Source organism: Pygocentrus nattereri, chromosome 1 (assembly GCF_015220715.1).
Source record: "Pygocentrus nattereri isolate fPygNat1 chromosome 1, fPygNat1.pri, whole genome shotgun sequence".
Classification (NCBI taxonomy): domain Eukaryota; kingdom Metazoa; phylum Chordata; class Actinopteri; order Characiformes; family Serrasalmidae; genus Pygocentrus; species Pygocentrus nattereri.
In genome coordinates, this window is record NC_051211.1 from 20032617 (window position 1) to 20036952 (window position 4336).

Below are 4336 nucleotides of genomic sequence, written 5' to 3' on the forward strand. Positions count from 1 at the left end.
AGGGCTCTTTAAACATTTACTGTATGTGCAAGGAGTGCGCGAATGTGTAGTACTGCTGCCTTTAACTCTCGGTCACTCTAAATATAGACTTATAACTTTCTTGAACGCCCCTCACTCTCTCTCTCTCTCTCTCTCTCTCTCTCTCACTCTCTCACTTCTCTCTCTCTCTCTCTCTCTCTCTCTCTCTCTCTCTCTCTCTCTCTCTCTCTCTGTCTCTCATGTTTCCATGACTCATTGGTGACACACGCACACTCTCTACAGCAGAAGCTGCAGCCTCTCTGTGATGCAATCTCTCCTTCTTTGCACATACAGACTCCGTTTAGTGTTACATAGGAAACACTGAGAACGTTTTAAACAATCTAGATCTACACAGTTTGGACTGCACACCCGTGGCTGGCGTGGCTCGGAGTTGTCGCTGTTCTCCTGGACGATGCACATATCCAATACCACTTGATGCACATCCAGGCCGACAGTATGAAGACTGTGTGGCAGCCTTGAATACAAAGGTGAGGTTGTCCTACATATAATCTGCTATCCCAGCTTTGCAGGGCTTATATCCTACAGGATATTTAAATGAGCTAATTAAGTACATTATTATTACTACAGTTTTTTACATTTGCTTACAAGCTTTTGCAGCATTAACCAAGTTCTCTTTTTCAAACTGAGCATATACTAAAACTGTATTTCTGTAGCCCAAATTGCAAATGCTTGCAGACACAAAACTGTTACACTGAACTTCAGAAACAAACAAAAATAAACTACATTTGCAGAGCAGAGCCCAGGTAGACTGAGGCCTGTACCTGATTTTTTCTTTGCTTATGTATTGTTTGATGTTTATATATATATATATATATATATATATATATATATATATATATATATATATATATATATCTTTTGTCATTTCAGTTGTAAATAACTATTTACTACTTAATCGGCTGACACAGAGTAGTTAATCTTCCTTAATATCAACAGCTGTTAGTGTTTCCAAAAGAACACTAGCGTTGATGTAATTGATCAATTTGATGAAATTGGTTTATTCTAATGTGTTTCTGTTGTGTTTATGGCTGTAGAGCATTTTGGATATTAAATGAACTCTTCTTGTTCATTTAGCAGTTCAGCTTTAGTCCTTAGATCAGTCCAATCAGTTTTTACATGAGCAACATCAGATCCTGCTTTCAGTGGCCATTTTAAGACATAAGATGACAATTCAGCTGATTTCAGTGCATATAGTGTGGAAATTTCTGAAATTGTTTTTTTTTAAGGAGTGAATGAAACCAAGTTCATCTCCACATCTTCTGGTGGATAGTGAAATCTTTATTATGATTATTATTATTATTATTATTATTATTATTATTAGTAGTAGTAGTAGTAGTAGTAGTAGTAGTATTGTATTGTATTGTATTAACAATAATCAGTGTTTCAAGTGTGTGTAATGACGTGTGCTTGTGTGTTTTTTTTTTTTTTTTTGCAGTGAATGAAACTATATCAGCCTTCACAAGCTCTGGTGAGTGAATTGTGTTACAGTAAATTTGTGCTACACTTAGGGACTGTGAAAGAATATGGAAACTGAGGAGTTGTTTATGTCTTATTAGATCAGTTGTTGTGGCTTCTACTCATTCCTCTGATTTTGGGAGTCATCCTTATCTGCTACAGCTGTCGCAAATCACTCTGCAGGTACTGTTTTAAAAACAACAATAAAAAATCCATCACATTTTTCCTATTGCTGGAAGATAATAAAAACTAAAATTGGAATTAGACATTATGGCAGACTAGTTACATGCACCATCTATAGAGATGATATCAACGACTGGTGAGTTTTGCTCAGTAACACCCATCCTAGGTCACAGACCATGATGTTTGATTTTATCCTTCCCTCACCTGTAGTGCATTCTTTCTTAGCTACTGTTGCAAGTTATATGCTACATTTCCTCTTTAGGTTGAATGAGAGTTTTTTGTTTTTACCACCATTCAGTGAAGGTTTTTCCAACTTCACAACAGTTGCTTGTTGCTACTTCAATGCCGCAGACCCCTTATGGGTTTCTTCTCCATGTCTATGCCCTAGGTCTAGAGGCCCTTCTGGACAAAGAGAGAATGAGCTTGCAACACTGACCCCCAACAAGTCAGTTGACCCTTACTCGCCAATAAGCTTTGATGAGGCACCTAACCACAACAAACCCCTTATCCCAGATGGAACACTGAATGGCAACACAGCACTGAACCTTAATATGTCAATTAACCCCAACTCTCCAAATTCCACCTCAACAGGGTACTAAACAACAAAAACAACTAAACATCAGCACAACACAGAATGCCAAGAAGATACTCATGCCACACATGGCGCTAGGCACCATCAAAGCCATCAACACAACTTTAAATGCCACCACAGCACAGAACTCCAAGATACTCAGCCCAATCAAAGCACTGAGCCCCATCAAGACACTCGGCGTAACCAAAACACTGAGCCCCATTGAGACACTCAACCTGAGCAACACCGAGCCCCATCAGGACAATCAACACACTCAAAACACTGAAACCCAAAGACACTCAATGCAATGAAGACACTTAGCCCTATCAAGACCATCAACCCAATTAAAGCACTAAATCAAGACCATCAAGACATTCAGGCCAAAGCAAAGTGCTGAGTCCCATTAAGATACTTGAGCCAAACACAACACTGAGCTGGATCAAGTCTTCAACTCAGTCAAAACACCCACAAGTCACTCTCCCAATTAAAGCACAGAGCCCCTCAACTGAGACACTCAACTCAAACAAGTCCCATCAACATACTAAACCCAATAAAAGCACTGAAACCCAGCAAGTTACTCAATCCAATCAAGGCACCAAGACAGTCAATCAAATCAAGGCACTAATCCCCACCAAGACACTCAACACTGAAAGAAAAATAAACAAACACACACACACACACACACACACACACACAAAAGCTTGAAGCATTTTTTGTGAAAAAAATAAGAATAATTTTTTTAATAGTTTTAATGTTTGCTGTTTAAATTAAGAGGATTATGTAACAGTGCAATATCAAATTTGTATCATTCCTAGCTACAGAAGTGTCTTATTTTTAATATATAAATAAATGTTTCTTAATCCAAGTGCAGAAAACAGAGAAACAAATATTTCTGTAAACAAATTGATAAAGTGCCAGAATAAAAGCTGTGATCTGAAAAGAATGATCTCTCTGTCTCTCTCTCTCTCTCTCTCTCTCTCTCTCTGTAACACTGAAAAAAGTGTGTGAAAAAGTGAAGGGCACCCCCATGTGGCAGCTCCTTTTCTTTAGATATTTATCCCTGGGCTTGTTCACAATCTCTCTCTCCAAGTAGTTATAGGTTTATGCAAATTACAGACAAATCCTGCTTATACTTCCTAATCCATTGTTACAGTATAAAAGCTCTGATGGTGACTAGGATTGGTGCATAAACATAAACACTAATTCTTACCACTGGACACAATATTGTTGGTAAAACTGAGTCAACAATGTTGATTCACACTGGTTTCTGATGTCCATCCCACTGTCATCTGTTACAGTTTGAGGAAACAAGTCATTTCTTAAATCTTGAAATAAGCAATAGGTGCACGTGCAGCTGAGGATGAGAATATGGCTATGATCACATAAAATACAGTGATATAACCCAGTGACCAGGATCTTTTATTACAAAAAGACTTAACTATATGTGTTTGAAAGTTGATCAGATGTCATTTTTGACCTGTCACTTTAATATAAAATCATAAAAAAGCTGAAAAGGGGTAAGTTGAAGAAAGGCCTTTAGGTGTACTGCAATCTTAGTAATATCATGCCATAAATCAGTCTAGAGATTATAGCAGAAATAACACAAATAACATGAATAACAATAGCTGTGAATGGCTAAATCTGTCTGTGGCTTCAAGAACTTTAAAATAGAAATCTAAACTACACTACGTTACTGAAAATGTTAAGAAGCTCTCATTTCAAAACCAGTATAGATTAATCTCCACTAGCAGATATTTATATATATATATATTATAGATATATATATATTCACACTGTCATTTATATTTATGCTTATGGAATGTGTCAGATGCTTTTGTCCAGAGTGACTTACAAATACAACACGACAGTGACTCATAACAGATGGCACAGGAATATGTATGGAATGGTTTGTGAATGCCTTTGAGAGGCCCAGCACTGAACCAATTAAACATCTAAAACAGTGGTACAGCAGCGCTCCTCACCAACCTGTCAGATCTTTAAAGGTAATTCAGAGTGGAATAGAAGAGCTTGTCATCATATTCCAGAAGACTTTAGTCCGTAATTGATGTCAAGGTCTCTTCCACAAGT

The 4336-nt window shown here is 37.4% G+C and overlaps 1 long non-coding RNA gene across 1 annotated transcript; it reads left to right on the top strand.

Moving 5' to 3' along the window:
- The first annotated feature begins 268 nt into the window (after positions 1-268).
- Positions 269-3191, top strand: LOC108443577. The gene is made up of 4 exons (XR_001859146.2): positions 269-506; positions 1475-1507; positions 1596-1677; positions 2066-3191. It is a non-coding gene; the product is annotated as an uncharacterized LOC108443577 (long non-coding RNA).
- The last annotated feature ends 1145 nt before the right edge of the window (positions 3192-4336 follow it).